General features: G+C 35.4%; 1 long non-coding RNA gene across 4 annotated transcripts in view; it reads left to right on the forward strand.

Moving 5' to 3' along the window:
• The window catches only part of LOC138128679 (uncharacterized), a 106,959-nt gene that overhangs the window by 40,192 nt on the left and 47,522 nt on the right, over window positions 1-19,245 (forward strand). The window lies entirely within an intron of this gene.

Consider the following 19,245-nt stretch of genomic DNA (forward strand, 5'->3'; position numbering starts at 1 on the left):
TATTCTATGCTTCATATTAAAAAAGTAGGTATTTCAATCATTTTTTTGTTTTTGTTCAATTTTCACAGTAACATCATTACATATTTCTCATTTATATTTTTTCTTTGTCCAATATTTACTTCTTTTGTAATGTATTAACATTAGGTTTATTTTATTCCACATTTACTTGACTTTTTTCCATTCTATCATGTTTTAATTTTTCCTTCTTAAACCCAATTAAGAGCGCCGACTTCTGCCCCTCCATGTATCAAAAGGACGAAGACTTGTCAGTAAGTTAATTATTTCAACAAACTTCTTAACATGTCTGGTCACGGCCCTACGTGCCGAGCGGCGCGCTCCGCTCCTGTTAATCAATTAGATCCTTTTTTTAATCCTACCTGTTCGGCAAATCGTCGATCGCGTCGTTCGCCGCCCCCGATAGGAAACAACAAGGAAACGGCGATCATTTTCTCGCAGAACCGTTTCCCCTAGTGGTAATTAAGAAATGTATTTAAAAAATGGGCAGATACGAGAAAAGTTGCAGCCATATATATTCTTTATACTTTATAGGAAATTGCTTGGCGTCTCGTTCCGTCCGGTCGTTTCGCTCCTTCGTCCTGGCTCGAGCGGGCGCTCAGGATAAAGACCGCAGGATCGAACGTGTTCGAACGGAAACCAGACAAAGTCCTTATGTTCGCTTCTCTCTGATAATCCATACTTATTACGTGTTCTTATTCTTTTCCTTGCGTTCAGCCGATGATAAACGATAATTGGTTAAGGTAAACGATAGATGTTGGGCGGAAAAACGCGGAAAAGCGGTTAATTGTCCGATTTTGCAATCAGATCCAGACGTGGCAGCCGTCTAGGTTTTGCGGAAGCGGAATTATCAAAGAGATGGAAGTTGACGTGAGAGATCAAAGGGAAGTGCGTAGGATTTTTTATGGAGTCGTACGTTCAAAAAGTCTACACATTTCAAGGGAGGCATTTTTTGTAAGCTGAACTTTCTTTTAAAGCCTAACTTTTTCGATGCAAACGTTTACGGATTAGAAAAAAATGAAATAAACACTGACTACGGTGTCGCCGTTTATTTTATACAATTTTTAAAATATGTAATACTACGCAAGTCGCAGTACTGATCTGGTACTCTGTGATTTCCTTGTATTTAACACGACAAAAACTCATCATTCATCAAACTAAATGGTAAATACTTTCGAAAAAAAAACATCAAAGCCATACTGTTAAATTGCAGAAACCAGGCTTGATCGGTGAAAAAGTGTAAAATCGTACTCCAAAAACTCACGTTTGCTAACAAAGTATCACATTGGTGTGACTTTTGGCACACTTCCTCAAAATCCTACCTTTTCACATATTTTTAAATAATTTTCGTCCAACAAAATTTTCAGAAAAATGGACACCCACTTTGGAAATCCCCAGTTTCTCGCGTGTAATTAAGACTAAATATCTTCTAATCGTTGGAGTTTTCGATTCGTCGTGAATTTTTGGCGCTGTCAAAGAGCGAAAATCCCTTCGCCAACAGATTAATTTATTTATTGGCGGTGAGGTTATTATTATGACGTTGTTAAGTGCAAGTGAAATATTGTCACCTGCATCTGCGAAATGCATTCGGTAAATATAGCGTCGGGCTTTGATTAGAACGGAGATGATTGGACAAGACACGGGCATAGATTGGGTTATGTATTGCTACAGATGATACACGATTTGGCAGGTGCACACCAGAATCCCGGTATGTTTTAGCGCAGAACATCTAAATACAACCACAAAGAACACGCTGCATTCATTGGAGAGGACAGGTCGACAGCGGATTCGTTTTTTCGCTGATTTATTACTTTTCGAAATTTTTTCTATACTAAATAAATGTACAGGTGAAGAAATCAAGCGTTGGAATAAAAAGAAGAAGAAGGAAAAAATGAAAGACATGTAGAACAATGGTAAAAGTGGATTACTCGACACCAGAAAGGTGAAAAAAAAATTATCTTCAACTGGATGAATTTTGGATAAAGTGGGTTGGTACAAAGATGTGTAGGAATCTTTTGCAAGATGATTGGTACCGTTGGTACTACTGTAAAGACAAGTGTAATTCATCTGAAATTCTAGTGCAAAAATGGTCCAGAATAGAATTTGGACAATTGATCAAGAATGAGTAAAAAATTTGTTGAATTTTGGAATTTGTGGCTCAATTAAAGTCCAAAATGCATAAGAAGTGTCCATTGTTGTGTAAGTGGAGCTAGGCGCGTGCTAAAATAAATTCTTGGCATAAGCCCGTTAAATAATATTAAAGGAACAGAACCGCTAATTAATTTATCACTACCGATTGCCAAGTACGTTATTTTCAGTGTTTATGAATCGAAAAGTTATGAATACGAAATCGACGACATTGACCTTGCACGTCAGAGGTCAATCGGTGGTCTTTTGACCTGGCGGATCTGTCAAGACAAGGATTTTGCCTCGCTATGCAAATGTGCAGTTTTTTCACGGAGAAATATGCTCCAAGAAAGAATTTTGGAGAATAACTGTATTATTAGCATTTTTATGAAAAAGGTGACGAAATTTGTTAAATTATTAATTCATTTTTTCACTCAGAGAAGTACCGTGAGATCGAAAAAAAAATAGAGTTGGCTGTGACCAAAAATTTCAGTTGCCAATTCGTTAAAATTTCAATTATCAGATGTCAGTCTTAAAAGTTAGGTTAGTGATTTTGAGAACGTTGAAATCTTGATTTTCATAAAGGTGTGCATTATGTGTGACCTGTCGGTTGTAAAAGAATCATGAGGAGCTCCAATCGTACTTACGAACTAGAGTAAATGTCCGAAATGTCTGCCTTCAGCTTCCAAACGTAATGCTACTCTCTTCGCTTCATGTTTTCAGATGACCTTCGCAAAGTCGGGACATCAATTAAATTGCAACACGTTGTTTTTCAGGTATGGAAAAACAAAATAATCAAGGCAAGTTGTTGGTACGTGCTTTAAAAGTCCGGAATGACAGTTACTATTGTAATTAATGACATCTGATGACATTTGAATTAAATTTTTACGTGCTGCCAACTGAAGTGTATTAATCATGACCATCTCGATTTTTTTTTATTTTCAATCGCACGGTACTATTTATTTATTTTATTTTTAAAAAACCCGATGACTAGGTATTCAGGCCGGATTATTTTATTATTACAGATATTGCTATAAGATGGTGATGAAACTTATTTTTGAAATTTTAAAAATTTATCCATTAGGTACATATTTTTTATTATTATTATTCTAAATGCTTGAAACTTAAATTTTCTTGTTAAATTGTTAAATTTCTCTAAGAAACATTTATTACAAAGTAATTAGTTTCTCGATGCTACAGTAGGATCGTGTGAAAAAGATAAGAAACTGGAAAATAAAAAATTATTCTTAGTATTTCACTGATTTTTCTGTGGATTCGAAAAATACCCAAAAAGCAAGTTATAGGAAAAATTCTCTGAAAATTGGAATTTATTTATAAAACCTAATATTAAGAAAAAAATTATTCTGTGAAATATACAGGGTAATTTTTTAATCAATTTTATTATGTATTACATACCTTTGTTAGGACCACCATTATTCAAACTATTATTACCATTATTATTATTTTTAATATAATGAAAATGGGGGAAAATGAAGGGGAGACTATTTTAAATATATGAAAAAATATATTTTTTTTTGTACCTACATATTTAAATAAGTAGATATGTATTTTTAAATTCACTGCGATAATTTTTTCAGATTGTCAAAGATAAAAGAAACAAGAATTTATTACTTCTTCAAAAACTAAAAAAAACGACTGGTAAAACTTAAAAAAAAATGCAAAAAAAATGAAATTGCGTATTTGTTCTTCATGTGGTGATATGCGTTACATTTCTTTTTATATTTCACTGTAATTTATCAAGTGACAGGCTTTACAGAGAAAAATAAGAATAAATAAATTTTCATTGAATTGGAACCACATTGCACATTTTCTATAAATTCTAAAAATATTCCAACATAAATTCTACTGAAGCCAACTGAAGGAAAAGCGTCGGAAAATTGAAAACTATTCGGAAAACCTTGACAATTCCACTTACTGTTATAAAGAAACTCTACTAGCGTGAGATATACTGGGTGGTTCTCAAACTATCCTTCTCCACTCTTCTTTCATATTTGTTACATCAAAGAAGCAAAATTCTGATTCTGTTGTAAAAATCTCCCAAAACTAAAATATTGCCAACTTGGACAACTTCTTGGTAATTTTTTGTTCGTTGAAGAGTTTTGAAAAAAAATTTAAAAATTACCCAAAGGAAAAATGCACTACTGGGACCAAGAAAATTTTAATTTTTCCAAAGGAAAGAAAGAAGCAGTGTTTTAATTCTTGTCGTGTAGGAATTTCACTTGGATGTGATTTTTTGAGGTCTACGCACTCTAGATATAGCCCACGATCAAAAATCGCCCCAAAATAAAAATCCATCACCCGGAGTCCATCTTCCGTTCGGTCAACTTCCCGTTTCTTCCTGCGGCGAAGAAAAACCGCCGCTCGAATCGTGGGCGGCGCAGGATCAAGACATGGACACAAACTACAAGATTTCCGATTATCCGAGCCTAATTCTAATTTAGTCCAATCCGTGACACACACAAAGCTATTTCGAGATTCATGACAAACACCTCGATCTCACCGACAGCACTCGGTGCGCCGTCCTCGTTCCGCCGCCGCGGCCGCCCTCGCGCCGTCCTCGTCTCCAAGAGAAATCGAGATACAAGTGCGGGTGCTTCACTGAAACATGTGACTGTCTGATATTAATTGGGCGCACCTCCGATCGGCTCCTGCCAAGTTGGCTGTGATGCTTCCCGAATTGAACTTCGCCGCTTCTTCGAGACAAAAGAACGACGTCGTCGTCGCCGCCACCGTCCGAACTTATAACGCACTCGACGTTGTTTTTTCGCGATTGTTCTAATTAACTCGGTGTTTCTTGTACGGCATCGCGTATTCTGTTTGACAGTTGTCGTCCAATTAAAAATCTACTCGTTGGGAATGTCATTGTGTGCTCGGGAAGATCTTGTGCATGCAGGATGCAGCCGAGTGTTGCTCTTCTAATTATTGATATTCCGAAGAAAGTGCGCCTCGTTTGCGTTATTGTTTAACTGCTCCTTCTTCCACCCGGTTCTTGCTTTCTCTCTCCGTCGATTATCGATTGCTGCCTTTCTTTTTTTAGCGTTTCGAGAAAATGGAAATGTGGAGATCGCTACACACAAATCTGTCAACACTTTCAAGGACAAGGTGGGATTTTTTTAGGTGCGGCTCTGCAGTCGTCCTCCAACTGATGAATCACGAGACTCGCTCATTTCAACAGTTCTTAGACGGTACGGCTTCGAGGAGTTAGTCATGCTTGTGGAAACATTTTGACGGTGATCTATTACAACCTGTCAAAAATTTCGCACATCATTTTTGCACAACTCCTATTTTAGATACTTTTCGAGTACAATTTTTGACACAGAACGAACAGCAACTTGTTGAATAAATGCTACTGTCCTTGAGTAGACAAGGATCATAAAACAGAGTCGCGGAATTGAAATTTCGGGCAACATTTTTTTGTCACTTTTTGAATTTTGAGTTAATTGCAGTGTGTATTGAAATCATCGCTTTCATCTGCTGCCACCCCTTATTATGCCGCAAATCACTATTTTTAATGTAAATAAATCAAAATGACAAAAACATGACAAGAGTAAAAAATAAGGTTATAACTGTTAAAATCACTGAAACAATAACTTCTACAAAATTTGCCCCCGAAAACAGTTTTTCACAACAAAACGTGGATCCACAAAATTCCAAACAAAAGAGGTTATGTTGTCAGGCGGTGCGTGTTTGTGATTGGTTTACTGATTTTAGTTTAATCAGTGATACCAACACAATGCATTTACCAAGCATTTTTGCAGAAGTTTAGGTATCCCATGCAATTTCAGGTTTTTTCGTCAATAACAGGTTAAAAATTTAAATAAGTCAAAAATAAGACAAGCTTTAGTTACAAATATTCAGAAAGTATTTTAAAAACAGATTAAAAAAAACTTCCAGTACAACATATTTGACGCTCTCTATCGACAAACAAACATTCACTTTGCTCACTAGTGAGAAAATATTTTTTCCTCACTAGTGATTCAATTGCCATCTTTGCTCACTATTTTCTGTGAGCAAAGACCGCTGAAATTCAATGATCATGGAAAAAATCGTTTACTCAACTGAACAAAAAAAAAAATTTTGAAGCATTTCAACTTCAGTTTTCACAAGTTTTTAACACCTTTTAAATTACTTCTAGTTTCGTTCCTTATTCTTACAAGCTTTAAAGAGGTTGTATTTAGCTTTTACATATCTTCATACATCGAGGATTTGTCATTTGCCTAAAATAAGTATGTGATATTATGAAGCATCCAGATCCTGGATTCGCATTCCAGAGAGCTCTTGATCAGTTTCTTTTTTGAACAACCGTTACACTGACACTGAGTTGAAAGTGCTGAGAAAATGACCATGATGATGACACAAATTTGTTGAACTGTCAATAGGTACAACATTTTCCCTCTTTTTTTAATTATGAGACTTAACATTTTCCTTATGCGCTTTTTGTCTTTTCTTTTTAATCTTGTAGTCTTCGTAGTAACTCCTCAGTTCTTTCAAGTTTCTCTTCTTCGAATCCGTGAAGGATGTTAATAGGTCATTTGGTTTTACGTTTTCACTTTATATTTCATGCTATTTTAAGTTTATAATATACATAGTATCTTCTTAGCATTTTTTGGCGCAATTTCTGTTCAATTAAATTCCTTTACAGAGCCTTACTAAGTAGTACACTTTTATTTTTATTAATTTAGAGTTACAACTAAAAGTAAATATGGTTCTGTTGTTGAAGAAGTCCTTTTTAATTGTTTTCTACTTCTTATCAGTTCTATTACGAAATTGTTACCTTCCTTTAGTCTTTTTCTTCTCTCTTCTCCGTTTTCTTTTTGTTATATTTTTATTTTGTCTTTCCAAAGATAAGATTTTCTTTCTTCTGCTTTATTTTTTTGCAGATTCCTCTTAGATTATTCTTAGATTCTAACAAGAACACTTTGATTTTATTTGATCTAGGTATTTAACTTAGATTAATTTCCACGTACATCAAACGTACGTGTTCAGCCAGTCAGAGCGTTTGCTTTCATCCAATCAAATATGTTTATCGCGATAAAAACGTCCTACTACTCTGTCATTTGTCACAATTATTGTGTTTTTAATAACTACATAATATTATAAATAAATAATTACCTAACGTTAAAGTTTGTATTTTGGAAGTAATCTTGCCAAAAATAACACGACCTAAATTTTATATCTGATAAAGTTCTCAATTTTCACTTAAATATTTTTGCTTTAGACAATTTTACTCGTTGATATTTGGCATTTTTATTCAAAAGTTAAACCCTCGAGCTAAAGCTCTCGGGCCTAACCAGAATAAAAATACCCAAATTCAACTCGTAAAATTGTCAAAGCAAAAAATTTTCATAAAATTGAAAAATGTATCCAATAAAAAAATGAGATCTTGTTATTTTACTTTCGATTAAACTTTTATTACTGTTCTCCTTATTCTGCGTTTTTGTTTTCATCATCTTCCTGATATCTCGTCCTAATTATTGCACGTTTCATTATTATGTTTTTCATTATCTTAGGTACATCAAAAAACTTTTTTTTTATCATTTATCTAGTATCAATTTTTTTTTTATTATTGGTCCTTACAACCTGGACAAGTGCAACATACAAAAATTCCACAAACTTTGAAAAGCAATTTTTTTTTGTATAACAATTAATAACTTTTTGTTCTTATTTTTTTTTGTTCCTTAATTTAGTGCATTCTATTTTTTCCATTGTCAAAATTTTGGTACATACTTTAAAAATTCTTTGTATTAAGTCAGCTTTTCTTCTCTTCTTATTGAGTCAACTTTTCTTCCATTGTCTTTACTTTGTTTTATTATTTGATCTACTCAGTTATTATTCTTCTATGTATAATAAACAATAAATATTTTCATTCTGCTTTTTATCAACATGACATTTCTTTTTGTTAAATCATTTTTATATTTCCTCTTATCCAAGTAGGTTATTCTTTTGTTATTCTTGTTTTTCATTATGCTTTACATTTCCTATCTAGAACAGTGCCATACTTTTTAAGCGACGCTTCCAACGCTCACTCCGAAACGAGTGTTTCCCGATCGACTCGAATGTAAAAATTGCAGAAAACACTGGCCTTTTGAGGCATTCAAAAAAAATCGGTCTTGATAATAATACAATTTAGTTCATAAAATACAACTTCTCTGGATTTTCCTCCATTAAAAAATTAGGGAAATATTTATAATCGTTGAAAATTGTTCCTACAAAATTCACAAATTATTGCAAACATTGAAATTTCAAGTGAGGCAATTGTTTCTAATAACCAAAGGTCACTGCCTACTTGGTTTTATGTTCGTTTATGTTTAATATATTAAAACAAAAAATTTTAATTTAATGTTCGTACAAAAAATATTGTACGAACCACTTGCGTGAAGACATTTTCCGCTCATTCGCGCATTAAGTAAAGGCACTCGCTCCTTCGTCGCTCGTGCTTTAAAAAATGCGCTCATGCGGGAACATCGTCTTCCCGCACTTGGTTCGTAAGTAACTATTTTGTGTTTTGTGTCTTGTTTACTATTAATTTTTGTTTACTTTTAAGAGTATGATTTCATTGTTGTTTACAACATATTAAATTATTCCTCTTTAAATGACTAATTTCTTCTTCTAATCCTTTCCATTTGCAACGTTTTTCTTATTGTCACATCATATTTAAATATTGAAAGAGTTCTTAGCGAAGCAACGAAAGAAAGTCCTTACTGTATTTCTTTGTCTTCTTGCCCCAATGTATCTCTTTCGTTCCTCCTTTTGTTTCGTCTTTCAATTCTTCTATCTCCGTACTTTTTACCTTTCATTTCCGGTTTAACGAATCGTAAACATTTCTGCGAAGCAACGAATAGAGAAGGAAAAATCTATCGCTCGTCGACGCTGTGACATTTTATTATTAGCAAATGTGCGAAAAGAAAGCGTGCAGCAGGAGGAGAACGCCAGTTAGTTGTTGTCCGCTGTGCTTATTACTTAACTGGGAACAAGCTCGATATCTCTGGAGTGTTTATCCCGGCCCATTAGGGTAAAATTTTTGGCATATCGATTCATCCATGTCATCGTTGAGAAATCTGTTGCGATTCCTTGAACCCAATCTGTGCGTTGATTTGCGTCTATTTAGAAAGTGCGTGTGGCGCGCAATGGTTCTTGTTGGATTGACTCGCAGCAGGATCGAAGAGATTTTTGATCGGTGCAATTATGCAAAATTAATTATCCGGAGTGTGTCCGCGCCCCATTTGCTCTCCCATCAGGGCCCTTATCAATTAGGCTCCTTCTTCATCCCTCGCGTCTTCCCGCAAAAAGCCTCCCTCGCCGCTAATTCGTCCGTTCGAATTTGTCGCCGCCGAAGCAAATACGGAAAAGGCGAAAAAATCGAAAGAGAGGCGACTTTTTACCGGCATCCCGCCGGCATCGACATCAGTTTAAGGACACTGGGCGTCTCCCAACCGGTCCGGTATAGACGCTACAGCGTCGGCGTCTGCAAAAATCGAACATCTATACTTGTAGAGTAGTGTGCGCAAGAAGTCGATCTGGGGTCGAGAGGTCACAGGTCGTGGGGGATGGAAGGGGGGTCACCTCCGATCACACGGGCGCGGGGCAGTCCGCTGATGAGGTTTTTTACGATATCCAACCCTGTTCGATATCGCCCCCTCTACTCTATGTAATAGCGACGCCGCCGCCGCGACGGCTTTACATAAGAGAACGACCGGCCCACCGATATTTCCGATAACGCGCAATGCAACCGATTCCAACACACTAAATATTATGATAATTATGCACCAAACACCAAGAGCTTGACAGTTGAGCCAAATCGGATGAGTATGGTGTATCCACTCTCGCAGTCTTTAAATCTTTAGACCGATCAGAGAAGTTCAGAGCTTTGCCTGTTTGCTCAAATTACAATTCGATTCTGTTTTGGAAGTAGTGAAAGGTTGGAAAGTTTCATCTTGAAGACTAACACGGTGATTCAATTCGTTCAAGATTAGTTGGAACAGTTAACCAGTGGCCAACTTGTAATTGTGGTTAAACATTAAAGAGATAGCTGAACGGAAACTTGCTTTTACAGGTTATTACGGGGAAGTTTCTTTATTAGCAAGTCGGGTGAAAATTTAACAGATTCTGTGTCTAGTAGGCGCTGACCAAAAATGTCAGTTGGCAATTCGTTCAGATTTCAATTATCTGATGTCAGTCTTAAAAGTTAGGTTAGTGATTTTGAGAATGTTGAAATCTTGATTTTCATGAAGCGCACGCCGCTTGTTTATAAATCGATCCAAGATCCAACGATCATCGATCAATCAATATTATCCAGAGAGGTTGTTGTCGGTTGTGGGGGTTCTTATTGCCAAGGGGTCATTTCATGCACAACAGACACACGATAGAGAAAAAAGTGCAAATCTTTTTTTTAAGGATAAGCTGAACTGTATCAAAGGATAGGTTAGTTTCTTGGGTTAATCTCTGCAATCTCTTTGTTCACCAGCTTCAATATTTTCAGCTGATCTTTTTGGCGCTCGTCTACTGCGTTTTTTGCGCAGAACACTACCTACCAGTTTCCAAAAACATGTTTACCCATTTGTAGACTTTCTGGGCAAGTTGTTGGTTAAGTGCCTTGAAAGTCCGGAAACTTTTGTTGAAATTTCTCAAAAACTCGAGGTGTCGAATAGGTGCCTTTCTCCATTGCTGAAGAAATAGAATAGAAATCATGGTCTCGTCGATTTTTTTTATTTTCGATCGCACGGTAGTTTAAAAGAGATCCTTCTACTTAGATTTATTTATTTATCGTATCAAATATAATTTAGCTTGTCAGTTTCCAACGATTTTTGAAAAGTGGTAGCACCTCTTACTAACTTGTTTTACACCACATTATAATTATTCTTGCTCTCTCTACCTCCACTCTCCTTCCGAATTTATATTCATTTGTTTTATGTTTTCATCTTTCAATAAACTCTCTCCACGTCAAAACTTCTCTTTTAGAACCATTGCTAAGAGATATCCAATTATGTACGTCCTTCATAATATTTTTCCATTTTTTTCCAAACAATATGGAATCCATTTAAATGTGTTCTCTGCAGCACTTATTGTATTTCTTCTTTTTTTTTTATTGTACAAAACATAATTTCCAAATATGTATTACTATTTCACTAGTTGTCTTCTAGGAATTTCTGAACTCCACTCCATGAATTCTCACGAGAGTATTTATTTCGTTTCCTTTCTATATCTCGTTGTTCTTTGTGTTCTTCAACATTTAAAGATCACAGAAGATTTTGATGCGTGTTCAAATTACGAACGGTAAAATCTCGAGACATTTTTATTAGCGAATAAAATTTAATAAGCTCCTTATTTGCATTCTAAATATTTCCGAAAATCTTCCAAATGCTCGTTGTCTTCTATCGTAGATCATCACATTTACTTGATATTTGATAACTTTCAAATGCTTCTAATTTTCCTCTCTTAAGTCTTTTATTGATCTCCCCCTTTCTAAAATTTCGTTAATATTTTCTGCACTATTTTAAATTTGCTGAGATGCGCTGAGGTTAGAGTTGTTGGATTCTCTCATGGGCGGTGACCTTGGAATTATCTGCACGAAGGCGGAGCGATAAACTAGTGAAAAATTTGTAAATGAAAACTGGAAACATCGACTAATTTACATGAAAATAAACGAGAGAGAGACGACACTAACGAATGACAATGTTATCCTTGAGACCGATATTCGTCATTTCCGCAGATATGACTCATAGCCCATGAGAAAATCCAATACCTTTACTAAAATTCATTGTAAAGCTCAACGGTGAAGTCTCAAACATTTTTGCTGCCGAATAAATTTTCTTTTGCATTTTCAATACTTTAAAAGAATTCTTTCATAAACTTGTACTATTTTCTATTGTCCGTAAACCTGTCAGTTGCTTTGATTCTTCCTGTTTCTTAAACTATTTCAATTTGTCTTTTTATTGTATTGAAGTTTGTAAAATTCCCTTAAAATTTCTTGAAAAAATAAAAAAAATCTCTGCTGCTGAATACATTTTGGCGCCAATTCATTTCTAAATAACTTTTTTACATTTTAAAGACCTCGCCGACACTTCTAATTATTATTATTAAAGTTCTCTATAATTTTTGATAATTTTCAGTGCTTCTAATTTTCTTGTTGTATTTTTGACTATTTTGTTTTTTTCCTTTATTTTCTTCTCTTCCAATCTTCAAGGCCAGCGAAACTCGAGGTCTCAGCTCTATTAAAAGAAAGGAAACACGATAGAAAAAATCTGAAAAGAGGTTCTTAAATGGGATTGAGTAAGGTCCATTTTAAACTAAATTTGCATATTTTGCCATATTTGGAAACTGAAGTAATGACGTCATCAAATTTTTTTTCCCAGAAACACCTATATTTTGGCATATTTAAAAAGAGCTAATTTTTCTGAACAATTTTTGTAAAGAAAAAAAATTTGCTATCTTATTTAAATCGTGACGATTGGGAATTTTTGATATTTACAAATTTGCTTATAATTTTTTAACGGAATAAGATAGCAATTTTTTTTCTTTACAAAATTTCTTCAAAAAAAGTAGCTCTTTTTAAATATGCCAAAATATAAGTATATTTCTGGGAAAAAAAAATCGATGAATAGAGTTTCGCTCACGCTATAGGTACATTAATTTTATTTTAATATTTTTAATGGACTTTTAATGATTTTTTTGACCCAACCTGCTCTGCTCTGCCTCGACCTGACCTGACCTAATCTAACCCAATAATCCTAATTTTTTTTATAAACCTAGAAAGTGAGAAACTTCCGTTTTGTCTGTTGTATAATTTTTTGAAGCTTTTTCCTGAATTTTCTGTATCTTTCCTTTCTTTTTTCTTCTTATTACATTTCTACAGTTTATATATGACAATTTTAGATTCTCCCACTCTTCTTCAAGAAGTTTTTGTTTAGATGCAAAGGTCATCACTGTCACTCGAGGTGCTTCGGTCAACTCCTGGCGGTATCCGCTCCCAGTATAGAGGTGTCACTTTCCACCCGAATTGTTTGCCTCTTTCTAGCCCCAACAGCCTGTCGGCTCCGCTGGTACGAACGGTCGGTGCTAAATCATCGCTCCAGATAAATTCTTGCATAGTTGGAGGAACGAACGGTACACGGAAAATAAAAATATACACACATAATTTATTTAAGTTTGTGCGGGGCGACAACGAGCGACGAATTTAAGAAAAGCTATCGTCTTAAGTACGGATATATTTCATATCACGGCATTAGGGGAAGAGATCGCGCAGAAAACGTTCCGGCGGTCCCGCGCTCCGCTAAAAATATTGCGTGTCGTACTAATACACGAATAACTCTAACAGTAATTTAAGACTTGTTAAGCTCAAACGACACCCTGTGAAATAGGATGGAAAACGCCTCCACAACAAATACGTACAGGAGGTGCGGAATGTTTTCTTCTCGGGGACACAAATCACGCACGCGGTGCTTTGCACGCTTTTTCCGGGAAGATTTCAATTTAAGGGAGGAATCGATGGGAGGCTGTGGGAGCAAGGGAGGGAGGTTGCGAGTGGAATATTTTTACTAATTGTAAGATGATAACATTGTTGGCAGTTGAGGAAAAATGAGAAAGAAAAAAATGAAAGGGAATGTGAGGTGGTAAGAAAAACTAATGAGAAAAGAGAACGCCGGAAGAGGAAAAGATCAAATAAAAACGTTGACAAAAACAATAAAAGAATTAAAAGTGAATCGATAAGACCATGAGGATACAAATGGAAAGAATGCTTCAAAATGTTTTTACAAAGAAGAAGTGACGTGGAAAAGAAAGAATGTATCAAAAACAAATAAAAGAGTACCTAATGAAACAATGAACTATTGAAAATCAGTAAAAAATGGAAGTGCGAATTTTGGGTTGAAACTCGGCACGGATGGTCAGAATTGGATTCTGAACAACTTTTTCTAATAACTTCTTTTGATGTCTTCATCGTGAAGCAAAATATGAAGACTTGTTCATATACGCAAGATCGCAGTTAGCCGGGTTTACACAGTAGAGTTAAGTAGTTGAAAAGATGCACCTGGAGAAGGTCTACGACTGTACAAATATTCATAACTATATTTCAGTAAATATCAGAATGTCTTCATCACACTGTATGTGTAATGAAGGAGAAATAAAAAAAATGAAAGAAAAGGAAGTGGCAATAGTGAACTACAATGCGGTAAAGAAGAAAAGAAAAAAGAAGAAAGATGAAGAGAAAAATTGATCGCAGGGTTGTGTTTGATATAAAGGAAGGAATAGTAGTTATTTATTGTGGAAGCGTTTTATCCACTAGTGGAATAAAGTAATTCCATTATTTTACTAGTGAATAAAGTGGTACTTTAGACGGTTCATAAGTGTGGATAAAACTTCAATTATAAGATTATTGTGGATAAAAGAAATTTAAAAAATAGTTGTTGTGGAAGGAAAAGTAGTAAATATGTAGTTGAATTCGTGAGTAGAAGCACAGAGAAGGTTAGCTAGATTTTTTTTATACAGGGTGTTAGTAAATGGTTGGGAATACATTTTAGGGTGAACTCCTTACGAAAAATGTGGCTTAAAACCTAAATAAAGTTTTTCGTTAAAATGAGTAGTTTTCTCAAAAAATAAAATGTAGTCCACTGTTGGAGAATTTCTCTAATTAGTTCATTTGTCTGCCTAAAATCGCATTAGTTTTGAATTAAAAAAAATTCAACTTCCCACGTTTAAATTTTTTCTTTAAACCATTATTAAATCGTAGTAGGTATTTCAAAAAAAATACGGATATGCCAGAATACGTTTATTTTTCTTTTTTTGAGAAAACTACTCATTTTAACGAAAAACTTTATTTAGGTTTTAAGCCACACTTTTCGCAAGGAGTTTACCCTGAAATTTATTCCCAACCATTTACTAACACCCTGTATAAGTATATTTACTTGTCCATACCAAATTGTGAAGCTTCATAATATCTTCTAAGATATAAATTTAAGGGTTGAAATCACTCTCTGAAAATCTGTTTCGGTTTATCTCTCATATCTCGAAAAGTAAAAGAGATAGTGAAAAGTTCCAACGATAAAAATGTTCCTTTGTTCACATTCTCCAAGAAAATTGAAATCAAAAACAAAAAAATAAAAACATTTTTCTGTTTTATTTGTGTTCGTGCAACTTGCACGTGGAGTTAACAAAAAATGTTATATTTTTATATCTGTTGTGTTTGTGACCACCGTTACCGATAATAATCTGCTTTTATGATGTGTGAATGACTTAGAATATTTCTGGTCGATCTAAATGCGATCTAAACTTAGCAAAATTTAAAATTAAACCTGTTTAATGATTGACTTGAGTGCTATAATATACTGGGAGCAGTTAGTAGATATTTAGAGTTTACTAAAATCTTACAAATCGTTCCGTATCATAATTATTTTAAGGAGACAATCTTGACTGAGCGATACTTTACTTAAACCTTAAGTACAAATTTGTAATCATTTTCTTAACCTATAAAAATTAAATTACTGAATTACTGAATTGGTTCACAGTCATAATGAAACTGTAAATAAGAGACTTCAAAAAGGTAAATGATTCAGCTTTCCATAAAATTTAATAGATCCTTAACAAATTCTGCTAGAAAATGCCAATACTCTACACGTTTTGAGGAAAAATTCCAAAAAAAAAAATGTCTACAATAAATATTTGTATCTGTTTTGATGGCCAGAGAGTGAGAGCGGTGTTGGGTAATTTAAAGGGTTGCGAAATGGTCAAACGTTAACACAAAATGAAGTTTTGTTTGAGTGTTAATTCGTCCTGAGCAACTAGATAATGTGAGACACAGATTCCTGAGAAAGAATCTGGGGTAGCGCGGTGTTTTATATTCGGTCCGACTGACTCCATGCCTTCTGTGTCCATTAAAATGCCCAGTTTACTGTAAAAATAAGCATAAACAGTGGTGTGTGGCGTTGCGATAAAATAAGCCGTGGAGTCTCTGGAGAGGGCCCTCTCGCACATTTTGAGTGTTTCGGGGAGTCCAAGAATTTCGATAGTTCCGATCGCGGCAGAGAATCCGTCTTGGTGCGATGTCATCTCGAGTAGGTTTTTGCGCGAGGCGAGATATCGATTTTGTCCACGTCTGGTGCGCTTTTCTAGCTTTTATTAATCCGTCCCAACAAATCACATCCCTGGACCGGTCCTCGAAAAGAATCGATCCTGATTGCGAGCGTCGGCGGCGATCGATGAGAGCGCCGCGGTGTACATAGAGCGGTAAATGCCCTATATACCGAAGGAGTCGGTATTGGTCGAATATCGTCGATAGGTAGTCATCTATAGCAATAGAATTGCCAAGTATCGATTCTGCGCTCCTCTCCGACCAATCGGATAGTAGACGAAACGAGTGGGGAATTCTGATCGGACCGATCGGTTCGAGGCCCACAACCAATGCATCTATATCGTCGACGGTATTGGAAACTCATACTTATTGGAAGGGCGGTTATGGCTCACCGGGGGCAGGTGGAGTTTTTTCGAGGCCGACATCCAGTCGCCACAATCGAAAATTGACAGATGCCCACTGGATCGGACGAATCGCCGACAGACACGCTCACCTTCACAGATTAGGCGAATCGACTCACGTTGCGTTGCGATGCGTTACGTCGACCTGTCATGTGCCGTCATTATTGATTATTGTTCCGCAGTGTTTTTCTGCGGTAGACACACCACTCGCCCGTTATTGCAAACCTTAACTACGGACTACGCTTCCAGATAACGAAACGCCACGATTTATTGATATTTTAAAGGACGCGGCTTGCGTGAACGCCTTCGCTTGTTTACGATACAAACCCCGCAGCATCCAGTAGGCCTTGCAACAAACAACTGACACTCGCCTAGCGACCACGCGCAAACAAACGTCACACTTTTACGTATCCATCAACAATTGAATATCTGTTTCTCCAATTTACTGCACTCGAAGAACAGATAAATTCAAATTGACATTTGAAATGTGACGTCCTACTACTAGATCGGCGAGATGAATGAAATTGCAATATCCGACAAGAACAAACAAAGAATTCATACTACGTCAGAGAAGTCGAAAGACACTTTTATTTACTCGTGCGATCTAGTAGGTAACAATCGACGATCATACATTTGACACTTGAGACAGGTACGTCAACTGTCAAATTCGATAGGTCAGTACGTTACAGATATGCCAGGTAGTGTGTGGTAACAATGAAAACAATTGAAAAATGTACGGTTGCGTTTATCGATTAACGACCTGAATACATAGAGAACGGCAATTAAGTAGATTTCGGGGAAATTTACATCTGTCAAAAAAGTGGTACGAATCACTTATCGCGAAACTGGTACGATCAAGTGGGTCCTTTAAACAATTGAAAACCGGGGAAACTGACGTACGACGACTAGATTGATCGGATCAGTTAAGATTGGAGCTGTGATACGTTACGTTGACCTCAATACGGGTCCATTATGACAGTTTCTTTGCGTCTGTCGTATGGCGTCAGTATTGATTATTAGTTCGGCGCGTTTTTATCGTAGGAAATTTGGCGGACGAGTTTCGTCGTGTTGGTAACGTGGAGTTATTGGAAATAAAGTGACAGAGGAAGTTACTAGATTGTGGTGGATATTTTGTAGGAGAGCCACACAGGACAATACAGTTTTTGTGAACAGTAAACGAAAAGAAAGAAAAAGATCACAAATCGAGTGATGGAGTGGCCACCAAGGAGTCCAAATCTGAAATCTATTGAAATTAGTTCTGTTAAAGAATTTGTTTCTGTTAGAAATGATTGATCAAAAACTAACTTTTTAAAGTACTTATTGGGAAGTATTTCATCACTACATAATTTAAAGAAATCATTTTAAAAGTTCTGAAATCTAGGAAATACATCATGCAAGAGATTGTACTGATTTGTTTTAGTTTTCCTACCAATAAAATTTTTTAACCAAGTCAAAATCATTTCCCATGGAGCTGTCAAATCAAAATCATTCCTAGTGCAGCTGTCAAAGGAAGCAACTGAGATACTGATCGATCAGCTTAATCATTTATTTAAATGATCAAATATGTAATAATTTTTGACAAAGCGGTAAAAAAGACGTTATTAATCAATCAGTTATTCTAGAACGAATCTTTATGTTTGTGATCAGTGAATTGATCGTTTGATCTTTTAATTGACTTGAGAAGTTTGTTGATTTTGATGAATTAATTATAACGATAGAATTTTAATTGTTGCACGTTCGTCAACGTGGTCTGCTTCTGTTAAAAATGATTGATCAAAAACGGACTTTTTAAAGGACTTATTGGTAAGTATTTCATCATTACATAATTCAAAGAAATCATTTTAAAAGTTCTGAAATCTAGGAAATACATTATGCAAAAGATTGCACTGATTTGTTTTAGCTTTCCTACCAATAAAAAATGTACAATTGCTATTCCTCTTAAAGATTTGATTTGGAAATGATCTAGTAAGTGATGATCTAAAATCATTGGAATTGATCGAAACTAATTCAACGCTTCTACGTAGAATTCTAGATTAAATTTGTTGCTCACAGGATTTTTTAAGTGATCTAGAAAGCTTCAAAGATCAAGATCGAAGTTATTATCTTTTTTGAAAGATGATCGACCAAGATAATTTTTTACTCGATCAAAAATTGATCAGAAAGTATAAAGCACTCTACCTAGTAATGATTTTGTATAGATTTGATGAATTTAAATCAGAGAGTCACTTCAGAATTTGTAAGAACTGCGGTTTAGTCCTCGGTCCTCGCGATCATTTCAAATGATCGAAAATGTTGAAAAGATCTTTGTTGATGATTATTAATGATCAAAACAGATCGTAATTGGTCAGAATTGTTTGAAAATTTCTAAGTAGAATATTCCATTCCTGTCAATTGCTTAGTTGTAAAAACGTACCGACTGTCGTGTAAAGAACTGCACGCTTAACCTTGCACCTCCTAAGTCATTATCCTTTGTCCTTTCGCCGAAACCATCCTTCGCAACTAGCAATAACCAGCAAGACCAAGATCTAATCCAGTTTACGATCAATCGTCGGTGGCCAAACCCGCCATAATGGAGTCTTAAACAGTCAAAGAGATCGTTTCGTTCGTCGTCAACAACTA

Source organism: Tenebrio molitor, chromosome 4 (genome assembly GCF_963966145.1).
Source record: "Tenebrio molitor chromosome 4, icTenMoli1.1, whole genome shotgun sequence".
Classification (NCBI taxonomy): Eukaryota; Metazoa; Arthropoda; class Insecta; order Coleoptera; family Tenebrionidae; genus Tenebrio; species Tenebrio molitor.